The following is a 13,286-nucleotide window of genomic DNA, read 5'->3' on the forward strand; positions in this document are numbered from 1 at the left end:
AGAAGTCGATACTGCATCCAAATCTAGATGGAAATTGGGTTTGATAAGAACTGAACTTACATATGTGACTGAGATGACACAAACAGGAATTGTTACAAGTAACTTCCTGAAATACAAAGAAAGGAACCTAAGATATACAAAACATAACGTGTGTACTCTTGGTGATATATGAGTATTACAATAAGTGATGCAATCATCACAGAATGGTTTGGGTTGGAAGGAACATTAAAGCCCACCCAGTTCCAACCCCCTGCCATGGGCAGGGACACCTCCCACCAGACCAGGCTGCCCAAAGCCCCACACAGCCTGGCCTTGAGAACTGTCAGGGATGGGGCATCCACAGTGGACCATCCTTAAAAGATCATCATTTAACTCTTTCCCCTACAGAAAAATACATGAAGATTCTTATACTATCACCAAAGAGTTTAGCAGGTGCTGACTGAATAAAATGCCTGCTCTCAGAGCAGCAAACAACCAGTCTTTAAGCTAACCCATGCTCCTAGATGACATAATCTCTACTAATGCTACAGAGCTCGTTGAAGTGCTTCCAGGTGTCAAACTGATTTGGCGAATCCAAGCCTTTTTCCGTTTTTGGAAGAACCCTGCAAAAGTTACCCGGACAGCAACATGCTTCAGACTCCATCTGACAGAGCACATAGCAGCTCCACTACGTTACTGGTGGAAGAAAAGAATACTGGCAAAGCCAAGAAAACAACACAGAAATCAGAATGAACTAGAGCAATAAACCACTGAGTAGGATATCCAGTTGGAAAAAGACCCCCTGAACACCACAGGCACTCTCCATCCAGTTTTCCAGGGTGGTAAATCCTGCAGTTGCTCAGCTGGCACACATGACAGAGCAGGATACTAGGATAAGTGTAACCCTGCAACAACCATGTGCTACCACCAACCCCAAAATAGCCAGTTGAAGCTTGCATGTCCAGGCCGTTCCTCCCTCACTGTAGCGAGCTGGCCATCACCTAACCATTGCCTGACCCTACTGGGTCACTGCTCAAAGATGTCATTACCACTTGGTCATGACACTAAGGGTCTCCTTGAAAAGACAGGGCATTCCGATGGAGCTGCTCTTTGAGGTATGTACCTTCTTAGCCTTGAGCTGTGTGCAGATGTTTCTCCTTTATCAGCCTCCCTTCACTAACGAGAACGTCCCTCATGAGGATTAACGCGCTTTCACTCTACTTAGCTATAGTTCAAACACCAGGCGGAAGAGTCTTCACCGACCACCATGTTCCCCCAAGTTTTCTAGCTGAGGTATTCAGTATCTTATTTCTTGGCCAAAACACAGATTATCACTTTATTATGTACTTGTAAAGCATTCAAAAGTAAACTCTGACTTCTTTCGCTAGCCTGATTGGGCCTTCTCCTCTGAACCACCATCAAATGACGTGTAGGAAGAAGCTGGTCAATCAGAAGCACATCTGTCTTCCCCTCATGGAATAGCAAGTGAAACAGCTATTTATGTAGATTTTTATTTCTACATTTCATTTATAATGAAATTCTCAAATACATTCAGTCATCATAAAATTGCCTCTAACTATTGACATGGACCCCCCAAAAAGGTACTTTACACTAGTTTTAGAGTTCATGTCTTCATGTTGCTCACATGAGGACGCTTTTTGGCACTGCGCATATTTCACATCCACTTACCTAGACACCACCCCTTTAGGCCACGTAAGTCACAATATAACAACATGATGTGTTACTTCTGTGCTCGCCATTTGCAGTTCTTTTCTTTTCTTTAGGATATGCAAACATGAGGTCAAGCACTTACCTGTAATGGTGGCCCAGAGTACTTCATTTCTGTACTCGAAACACAAATACCTCACAACTTAATCAGGGTAGAACAAAATACTAGCTGTCTAGGAACCTTACATATTTGTTTTATAAGCTTGAAGATAAGGGATTTATGATGATTTTAGAGTTCTTAAAGTGTCAGGTTTCGCATCTCTGCATGTTGAAAAATTCACGTACTTGTTTAACCTGCACGTGAGAACTGTAAAGCAAAGCAAGATGAGGACAGAGAGCTGTCTCTGCCCCGCCAGCCTTATCTCAGCATGCCTTGTACGCTGCATCATTCCCTCAAGTACAGAGAGCATCCCATCACCAACACAGCGTGGCTGCGACCAGGCCGCTAATAGAAAATACTCGGGATGCTTGGCAGAAAACTGGGGTTTGCATCATTTGGCACAACAGCCAGGAAAAGCTCCCGGGAGGGGGATGCTTTTAGCAGAGTTCTCAGTAAACCTGAGGTCAGAATCAAAGCGGATTAGAGACGCAGTCCCGGGGTCAAAGCCCCCGCTTCTCTTCCAGGGATAGGAAACGCAGTCCTCTGGGCTAAGGTAAAGAGCATTAGAAACGTGAAGAACTTCAGTGCAACTACTTTCGGCTTGTCCCTTCAGCTTTTTCCATTTCAAGCCTTAAGTACCGAGATTCCCAAATTAAGTTTGAGCTCTATGCTTATCAAACCCTTGCTTCGCCCTGGCATTCCAGTCCAAACAAGGTAATTTTATATTTCGTTCTCTTTAACACATCACCCAGTTTTCAAAGAGTTTTACATTACTATGTACAGATTGGTATTTTTCAGGATTATTCTTGCTAGAGTCCACACTAGCTTTTTTATCCTGGATTTAGATTTACGGTCCATTGCTTTTATTTAACCTAAAGAGTTCGGTAAAAAGTTCCGATACCATCTGCAAAAATTCCCTTCCCCTCAACTCAACAGGAAAAATCGAGTCAATTGTCCCCTTTTAGGATACCCTTGTCCAGGATTAGCCTTAAATTATAGTCTTTGAAGTTACCAGATCACTGCACTATTGAGCAATTCATATTTTTTTTGGCCATGCTGGGAACGGTTTGAGTCTCAGGGTTAAGCACACGCTGTTCTACTTAAATGGCAACATGCCAAATCCGTTTAAATATTTAAACATTAACCTCACAGTTACTAGTTTGTTTAAAAAACAGGCAGCCATTATTCCAGAGAGATTAAATTCATTCTCCAGCCAGCATCCCGAGTGCAAAGGCCATTTTGCCACTCTCTGAAAATGATTTCTGGAAGAGCTGAAGAGTATGGAAAAGTTATTGGAGTATTCGTAACAGCTTCACTGACAGACTTCAGACTTCTTTTCCTTTGAAGTGTAGATACACATTATGTGACATTTTCCCCTCTGGCTCTCTCTGTTATTCTCCTGCATTTAAAAAACCTACTGTTTGGCATTAGGAAAGTCGAGAAGTTTTGAAGAATTCCACAGGCATCTTTTCTTTTGCTTATCCTACACCAAAAACCAGATAGCAGACAGATGTAACCAGCGCTCTGCACGGCCAGATGTCAAACGAGGCAGATATTTTAAATCTCCCCATAATGAAAAAAATAAAAGAGTGCAAGGACTCAAACACCCGCTTCCAAAAATAAGATAAAATAATAAAAACAAAACAAAAAAAATGCAAGACAACCCACCACAACACTGAACTCATATCTAAGTTTAAGAAACAACTACCAAACAGCTAACACCTGAATAAACAAGGACAGTGTTGTTATTTACCCTCTGTAATAAGTTGTATGATTACCCAGTTATTCAGTGTTATTCTGAAGCAAAAAAAAAAAAAAAAAAAAAAAGATGTTTTGACCTTTAAAATTTCTCTGAAATGCACAGCTAGATAAGAATTGGGATAAACACAAATATTGCTTTTCTTTAAATGATTTTTAGGGTTAGGTGGAAAGATCAGCAAAAGACAAGCAGGGAAGAAGCCAGCAGGCTTCTTTTGGAAGTGCTTTGCAAACCCCCTTCTGCTATCTGGAGACCGTGGTCTGGAGACCATTAGTCCTGGAGAGAGAAACCTGCTGTTCTATGGTGTCTTTCATTTGAGAAGCATAAAACTAGTTTTACACAAGGCTACTGGCTGGCAAAATGAAACAGCTATCAAGAGCATATTGCAACTTACATACATATTTTTTCTTAGAAGCCTTATTCCCTGCAACTTTTTTCACAGGACCCAAGTTGTAGGCTGCCCCTCTGCAGGAAGCTGGCGTTCGCCGTGCTGTTTATAAATAAGCAGGCGGTTCCTAATAGTAGCTTCACTCTGACATAAATGCGATATAAACAAGCTCTAAATATAACTTCTGTGGGTACTATGGAATGACCTCTACAGCACCAGCCTTCTTTTATCAATGATACGCATCCCATTACAGATTAGAGGACAAGAAGAGTGATCCCAGAGCCCACCACAGCTTCCACATTGTCTTGAGTAAGACAGCTGAACCACTGGGAATACGTGAAGGGCTGCAACACCGGAAAACAAAGGCTTCCCACTTACTTGGCACTGAAAATAACCCATTAAGGGAGGGGGGGGAACAAAAGGAAACAAAAAACAACCCCAGGCTTACTGTATTTAGAAGACCGCTTACCTAGAGCGTACCCCACATAAGAATAAACGCTGGAGCCGTGCCCACGTGCCAAGGCACGCAGCTGAAATGCCAAGCGTCCTGCCAGAGGGGCTGCTCTAGCTGCTGCCGTTCATCGCCTGCACTCCTCTCAAACAGTTCTGGGGTACGTTATGATTATACCTCGCAAGGCTCCACAGCGTTTTTCTTGTATGAAAAGTGTCTTTTTCACATGTGCATGCCTGTGGCTACACGTTGGCACACAAGACAGCACAGAGACCTGTGGGACGTGGCATTTCAGGTGAGAGGGGACACTGCTCTATGGGCAGCGGGGCACAGAGGGAGAGAAGGAAAATACTGATTGTCATGAGGCCAGGACAGGCAGAAAAAGCCACGCAGGGACTCTAACTAAGATGGCAGGCATCACCGCCTAGTACTGGAAGCAGCCAGCCACTACTCCAACACAAAGTAAAAACCAAGCATACGCAATACCAAAGGAATGGCTAAAGCTTCAATACCCCTTTCAGTAGAGGCAGCTTTTCGCAAGACTTCAGAAGGGCTAATGATGCAGCACTCTCATCTAGGAAACCGAAGATAGCTGCTATTCAGCCATCACCTTGCAATTAAGCTGTTAAATGAACCACCATTTGAAGCCAGCTGATATTTGGAACCAGATTTACTAACCTCCTCAACGCTGAGATGCAGAGCTATGTAGAGCAGAGAAGCCTGAACAAATACTGGTTATGCCCAATACAACCATTATGAAACCTATGAGAAACTTGTGACATGAAAGGCTTGCTTTAGAGTATTTGGCTTTGGAGCCCACTTACTGCAATACCAGTTATACTTGCTGGTATTACACCAAATCCACGGCACACAAACCCAAGTTCAGGGCAAGGAAAGGCAGGTAATGATGAGTCCTAACCAAACACAGGAGCAGATCGGGTGTCTCGATCTGTCTGTTTATCTAATAAGTTAGAAGACAGCTTTCACCACATGCAATATACATTATGAAGTGTGCGACCAGCAGCCTTTATAATCTGCTGAGAAAACTGCCAAGCTCATGAGGTTTATACCACCTGTACAAACCTCGTTGTATCCTCAATATCAGGGAGCTACAAGGGGCGAAGAAACCTCGTGCTCCACACAACCCCAGATGAGTGTTAAAAGCAGCTATTCACTAGAAGAGTTTGTGCACAGCAGGAACATTTATTCTACAGCTCCAGGTTCAAGCACCCTGCAATAAGCAAGCTCCCTAACTGCTTGGCAAGCCTCTGCCATCCTTCTAGGCAGATACTGACAGTGCAGTTGCTTAAAGGCACCCGGCTGCCTAAGGCCACCAACCCATGTGGTTTGCAGAACCAGCCATTATTATCTCCTGGCATCAAGGCTCTGGCCAATTATAATATTTTAGCAAGAGACAACACCCAGACAGTTCAGTTTCATAAGAGTCAGCTGTACCGATTCCTGAACAGGTCCTAGGATCTGTTCAGGAGCACAAAACAAGGCACAGGGAACGGATGCACTGCAGGGGAGATCTGTAGCTTTGGGACACTTCTGTACTGAGAATGAAGAAGGGTAAGAACTCAACGAGACCTAAATATCTGAAATAAATTCCTTTAATTTACAGAAAGCTTGCGAAGGAAGGATTCCAGCTATCCACCTGTAGATACAAACCTTGACCAAAAAAAATGATCATCTGCAAGTAAGCCTCAAATAAAAAGACACTCACTGCATCCAAACGAGTGCACGGTGAGTCTTCTGGTATGTGAGGGCAGAAAGCTGCTCAAAAAGACACTGCTGGCAACAAACTCATGAAGTTGAGCTACACGTTATGTGATAAGACAGGCTGCTCTGTGAACTATAAATCATATCAGCTGTTGATTGCAGCTGCTGGATAATCTAATAGAGATGTGAAAAAGATGAGATTTTACAAACAATAAAAAAGGTTCGTGGTCCACGCTGCTTGAAAGATGGAAGAATAAACTGTCATAGTCTGGCCTGCATCACTAAGTGAGGAATAAATCAAACACACCAAACAGTACCCTCCTTAGTGAAAACTGCAGTAGGCATTATTAGCTCCCACAAACTTACACGCATCCGAAGTATAACTGAGCTGATACGTGCACCACACAGGCTGCCCAGGTACAAACATCTGGCAGAGAGCATACCTGAAGCAGTGAGTTGTCCAGAGTACTAGGTGACAGCATCAAGAAACATCAAGCTTCTACAGAAGTCTCCTGCATACCTCCAGCGCAATAAACCTATACAGTCAGCATTAAGGCTGGCCGAAGATGCCCCGCAGAAGCAAAACCAGCAGACAAGCCATGCGATTAGGTAGCATTGCAACAGCAGAGCATTACAATCAACAGGTTTCCTAGATCAGCTAAGAGCTAGGCAAAGAGTAATGGTTTTAGGATCCTAGACTACTGATGGGAGGAAAGCAACACGTGGTGCACAAACCAGATGGGAGTGCTGCAACAGATCGAGCCTGCTTACAGCGCCAGGAGCCGCTAAGCCAGCGCGTCCAGAGGTGGCTGCATCAAACAGCTGTACACCAGCAGTGTCAAAGGGGAGGTTTTTGCTGTCATGCAAAACAGCCGAGATAGACGGGGTGGATATAGCATCAGTGGGAAACTCTTCCCATGCTTGGACTGTCAGAGTTAATGAAGAACTCACAGGACTCGAGAGCTTCAGCTGTGAGTCAGAAATAACGAGGCACACACATCATGCTAGATGACTGCTCTAAGAAGAACAGCCACACAAGAGCTGAATGACTGCTATCCGACAAGGTGGACAGGAGCAGACAATGACAAACACCCATTTTCCTCTTCTCCTGAAGTGCACAGTGACAGGATGACTTCTCAGACCAGTTGAATTTTAGAGCCAAGGGGCACCAATGCCGTGCTTTAGGCCAATTTCCTTGAAGCTCTCCATGTGCAGCATCTGAAAGGACGCAGTTGTACCAAAACCTGAAACTAAATCCAGCTATTTTAACGTCAGGGAACTCGGTTAACAAAGTAACACACACAGGTTGTTCTTCCTGACCCTGTGCAGCTTATGGCCGCTGTTGGTCCAGGCAGAAGGACAAGAGCCGAGTGCACGTTCAGCAGAACCTGCAGCAGGAGCCAGTTCACCAAACCCACGGTGGGTCATGACATCTGGCCTGCCAGTGCTCTACGTGCACCAGCTTCATTTCCCTGTGAAATTCCCACATGCTCTCTCCTGGATATGTGCTCTCTCTTGTACATGCACGGTAATGTGCATCAGTATCTACATTATGTGCAAAAATATGTTAATGCTCATTTTTAATATGGTATTTACAAACAACAAAAAAAAAAGCAATCACAAAACCTCTAAGTATTTGAAGACTGCTGAAAGCACATTGGCAACTTGGTATTTAGACTTCAGTAACCTGGAAGAGCTAATATGAAATTTATGATTAAAAAAAATAATAAAGTCAAACAGAACAGCAGAGCCAGGGGAACTAAAGAGGAAGGAAAACGGAGACTGGAGAGCTACTACGAGTGGGTGGTCGCAGACCACAGCACAGCCATACCCTAACAGCAGCTTGAGCTCTTCCTGAGGCAACAACTAAACTGGATACTCACTGAAGCAGTTTGAGGTAAGTAACTTAAGTGGAGAAGTGCCAGAATAATTAAGGATTAAAGACATTCATCCCAGTGAAGGAAAAGTCAATGAAATAAAACTGGAGTTGATACAGGTGCTAGCAATGGGATAAAAAGAAAAACTGTACTGTTCAGTAGAAAGTTACGTCCCAAAATAACATTTTAGCAGTTTTTATTTTTCAGTACCAATGTAGAAAATCAACGAAAAATCATTATTGATACTGTTTTGTCACTTGGAGGACAAAAAAATATCAACAAGCACTTTTTTTTTTTGAGTAATAAATATTATTCTGCAAAATACCTTGCCTGTGCACAGTTATCTCAGTAACAACAGAAAATACAGAGGCAGTCAACAGCTTAAGTTTTCCCACACCTCTATCAGAACAGCTGCTGAGTCCGAAAACATCTTCATACACGAGGTAGGAAAAGGACAAAACTCCACAGTGCAAGTATTCCCTTGAAAAAGAACTAGACTGTTCTCATAAAAGCGGGAATGTTTAAGAGAAACCGTACAACAGCCTGATACACTTTGTAAACACTGAAGAAGCACCGAGTCTTGTTTCTCTTTTGAAAAGATACCCAGTAAAGCCAGCTAAAGAACATTAACCTCATCCAGCTTCAGCTCCACTACCGTACCACCTGGGCGTCCCTGAAGCTTGCCAGGTAATCCCCCGAATTCACAGGATACAGTCAGCTTGAAAAGCGCTTGATTTTCCTGATTTAACAGCAGTCAGGATATGTTGTGATAGGGAATTAAGAGAACAAAATGACCTAAAGAGAAATGGGGACTGCTGGGTAGGCAGTCATTTCAGCAACTTCTGCTTGATCAATATCCCACGTGGCACTTAGGCTCAGAGGGTACCTCAGCATCCAGCTACAAAACGTGCCCAATCATAATAGAACGGTGGCACACTTCAACATCTTATATGACTATAACATACTACGTTTTATAAAACCCCATAAATCAATCCCTTGCCATCAGACAGCTTAAGTGCATTCTGCAGTTTCTGTTACAAATCACGGTAACTATTTCTCTGGACTGCTGAGATAGTTAGCTGCTTGACACATAGCTAAGATCAATGCTAAGCCCTGCAATTTACAAAAAATAATATTTGACATTTTCCATAATAATCCAGCTCCATGAAAGAATCTTTGCTCCTCCTAAGGAAAAAAAAAAAAAAAAGCCCACTTCTTTCATGTGTGATTGCAGACAAAAGTTTGCAGAAACCACAAAATGCAAGAGTTAGAAATAAGAGCCAAAACACATTTAAAGCATCATTACTTTGTCGATTTCTGACTTTGTCGAGGCCTTTACATCGCATTATCGCAGACTTAGTCTTACAGCTGAAATCAATACCTCAGAAGTGACTAAGCAAATCACAAAAGAACGGCGAACCAAGTTATGCATCCAATATTAAGCAAATAGCAAGGCCTTAATCTCAATTGCCCAGAACGATACCATGAAACCAGCCTTAAGGTGACATCCTTTAACATTTGGTCCAATCTTTCCAAAACACACAGCGATGTTTATACTGGGTGGAAAACGACTCTAAACAAAGTTTCAGCATCAGAGTTACCTGATTACTGTTACCACTTCAGCCACAGCTCCGAGGCAGTCTGACCTAGGCAAGGATTGAGAATTCCCCGATATTTTTAAAAAGGGACTGCATGAGTTTTAAACACAGCCTTGTCACCGCACACGCAACTAACCTCTGTGAAAGCAGAGCTTAAGGACAAACTGCTGCTCACCCACAATAATTAGCGCCGAGGACGAGGCCGGTCCCAGGGGCTGCTGTGGGGTCACGTGCGGCTGCCACTACAATGCCTCACTGTGCTGCCACGGCGCATCGCACAGGGCACAAACTATTTTTAAAGCCCATTTTGGTTAGCAGTCCCGACTGCGAACCGCATCCATACTGCTGCTTATCATCACCCCCTCCGAAAACCTCAGCGATGCAAACCGAGCAGCTCAAAGCCCTCCTGCTCCCACAGGACTGAGTTTCATCCTGTGAAAAGCCTACCTCTCCTCGCAACCAGGCCAGGAGATCAAGCGATTAACCACGAATACCCGGTGTCTGCGTAGCGCTGGGTTTCTTACACTAGGTAGAGCGCAGGCAGCATTTTATGTTATAGGCAGCTTCAGACTGTCACCAACCTCGCAGCATAGGAACTGGTAACTTCCTTTACCTAAGCAAAAGCTGAGCTTGTCTCCACACAGCCCTGACACCTGAGGTCCAGCCCGGCTGTGCTCCCACCCCACCGCGGGCACTACAAACACCCGGGCATGGCCCCTCGCCCAAATTACGGCCCCTCGCCCCGTGCCTGCAGCTCGGCTCCGTGCCCTGCTTTCACCGTGAGCTGCAAACAAACGGCACCGGGCTTCAGTCGCTCCCCGTTACCCAGAAAAAAAAAATAAAATAAAAACGCAAACTTGGATAAAATAGCACAGAACGGGTACTTACGCGGGCGCTCAGCCGCCACCCCCCCCGCTCTCAGCTCGGTTGCGCCCTCAGGAGAAGCCCGACCCGAGCCGTGCCACGCTACGGCCGCACTTGCCGCCGGCCCCCTTGCGCGGAAGCCCGGGCTCGGCTCGGCTCGGCTCGGCTCGGCTCGGCTCGGCTCGGCTCGGCTCGGCGCCCCGTCCCGTCCCGTCCCGTCCCGTCCCGTCCCCTCGGAGCCCCGCACCTGCCCGGTCGCAGCCCCGCAGCGGGCCCCCCGCGCTCCGCTGCCCTCACCTGGCGCCGGGCCGCGGGGCCGGGCCGCCCCTGGGCGGTGCTACGGGCGGCGGGGCTGAGGGGAACGGGACGGGGGGGACCCGGCCGCGCAGGGGGAGGCTGGAGGCGCAGGTGGCCGGGCCGCCGCCGTCTGGCCCGGTTCTGGGTCCCCTCCTGGGACTCGGCGGCGGGGGCGTTGCGGGCACCTTCCCCTCAGGCGGCGGCGGCGGGAGGAGCTGTGTCCTTGCCCCTGCCGGCTGAGGAGCCCTAGATTAAAATGACGGGCGATGACTCCCAAACCTCCTCTGGTCTCGTGTTTGTGGTTTTTTGGTCCTTAAAACCGCGGGAGGCGGGAGACCGCGAGTGGCTTCCCCGCAGGGCCGCTGCCGCCGCCGCCTGGCCCGGAGTAAATGGTTAGCCCCGGGGAGCGGCGGACCGGGCCGGGCCGGGCCGGGCCGGGCCGTCTTCCCCCGGCAGGGCCCCTGCCTCGCCTGGCCTGGCTTGGCTTGGCCGTGCTCCCTCACGCCCAGGCATTCCTCCTGCCAGGCCCTGTCGTGCCCCATGCTCCCTGTCCCAAACGTGGAAAGCGCAGGTTGTCCTGCAAGATCAGCTGAGGGCCTGAGGGCACCACCACGTTGTTCAGCCGTGCCCAAAGGCCCAGCAGGGGCTGACTTCGTTTTCTTGGCGGTGGAAGTTGTGTGGTGCCGGACCTGCGCGGCTCTGGATTCATAGAATCAGAATATCCCAAGCTGGAAGGGACGCACAAGGATCATCGAGTCCAACACCTGGCTCCACACAGGTCTACCCAGAAATTCAGACCATAAGACTGAGAGCATATCCAAACGCTTCTTAAACTCCAGCAGGCTTGGTGCCGTGACTACGTCCCTGAGGAGCCTGTTCCAGTGTGCAACAACCTCCTCGGTGAAGAACCTTTTCCTGATATTCAGCCTGAACCTCCCCTGTCACAGCACGACACCATTCCCTTGGGTCTATCACTGGTCACCAGAGAGGAGAGATCGGTGCCTGCCCCTCCCTCAAATGGGGGTTCTTGCAGAGTAGGTTACAAAAAGCCTATGGGCTCAATAAGTGCTATGACTTTAACTCTGCCTTTTCACACCTCGTCCTTGGTATTACTTGCTGACACTTCTTTGCGCTTAACCTCCCGGATCCAAGTGGTAGCCAGAGCCTCTGCATCCTTCCAGCGTGTGTCCTCCTGGGACTGCATCAGTCAAAATAACTGCTGCAATGTCCTGGGCCTGAAAAACCCAGCGGAAGAGGGAAGAAGAGAGAGACCATGTCTGACAGAGCAGCTGAGGGTGACCCCTGGAAGGAGTGTTGTGTCTAAACGCCACCCTGAGTAAAAAGTTGCTCTTTTATCAGAAATGATACTGTTGCTGTGAAGGACGTTGACTGGATAAACAAATCCTTCTCCCAGGATTAATAACACCACCTGCTTTCCTTGTGCCCTGCAGGTTTCATTGAGGGCAACACAGCCCTGACCCCATGGAGCTGCTTCTTGGGATTCAGCACAAAATTGGCATCTGCAACCAGTTCTGCCCATAACTGGAGGAACAGAGGGAAAATCTTTTACTCATCTTTACAAAGGCCCAAAAGATAAGTTCTGCTATGTAACGTCCAGGGTTGAGAAGCTTTCTACTGCCAGTAAGGTTGGAGATGCTTACGCAACGTGTCTGGTGCACAGTGTCATAGCAGCCCTGGGGCTCTCTATGTGCCCATATGGGAGTCTGTGTACAGTACAGATCTGGTGACTCCATAGGAAATGCTTTCTTGACGTCACACTAATTCCCTGACCTTCCCCTCCACCCTCCGCTACTATATACAGTTGCTGGCTATTTATATATGATGAATATGATTCAGAATTACACATGCCAGAAAGACACTGAATCTTTCAACCTAATAATTAAAAAAAGGGATATAGCATGATTGCTTTGTTCCATCACCACATGAAAGAGAACTATTTATTTTTGTTGTGGTTAGCTTAGTAGTAACAAACAAAATATTTTATTCCTATCCATGAGACGCAATCTTGCCCATCTTTATGGGCTTCATCCAAAGTGTGCTGGAGTCAGTAGCAGTATGCATGGACTTGGAATTAGCATGTGACTGCAGATCTAGAGAGCTGGATCAGAGCAAGAGTGCTGCCAGACTACAGGGCTGAGCATTGTACAAGACTTTGACACCCTGAGAGGGAATAATGCCTATCTTTAAGCGGGGTCCGTGCGGTGCTTCAGGTCTTAGAAGGCAAACCCTCTGGTATTGCAGCTGAAGCACTCTGTCAAGAGGCTGTTGCTGTGGCTGGACATGTGGAGCAAGGAACATTGTGAGATTTTTGTGGTGTCATTAGATTACTGCTCATGTGAAATTGAGTGATGGATAGTTTACATAGTCAGCCTTTTAGCAAAGTTCACCGGCATGGCTCCAACTGTATGTATCGAGGCTAATCTCAATTACAACTTGAAAATGCCTCTGTCTTTGTCACTGCAGGGATGGTCTGGAAAGTATCGACTGATTGCTACAGCTGAA

General features: G+C 46.6%; 1 protein-coding gene across 3 annotated transcripts in view; it reads right to left on the reverse strand.

Annotated features, from left to right (window-relative positions):
* Positions 1 to 10,905, reverse strand: part of MTUS1 (microtubule associated scaffold protein 1) — a 115,060-nt gene extending 104,155 nt beyond the window's left edge. The window contains exon 1 of one of the 3 annotated variants that reach the window (XM_083833505.1): positions 10,764 to 10,905. The gene's annotated coding sequence lies outside the window, so the exon portion shown is untranslated. Of the gene's footprint in view, positions 1 to 10,490 lie in introns of all 3 variants that reach the window. The other 2 variants (XM_083833503.1, XM_083833504.1) reach the window with 2 other exon arrangements.
* Positions 10,906 to 13,286: the final 2,381 nt, after the last annotated feature.

This window comes from Anser anser (assembly GCF_964211835.1).
Source record: "Anser anser genome assembly, chromosome: 4".
NCBI lineage: Eukaryota > Metazoa > Chordata > Aves > Anseriformes > Anatidae > Anser > Anser anser.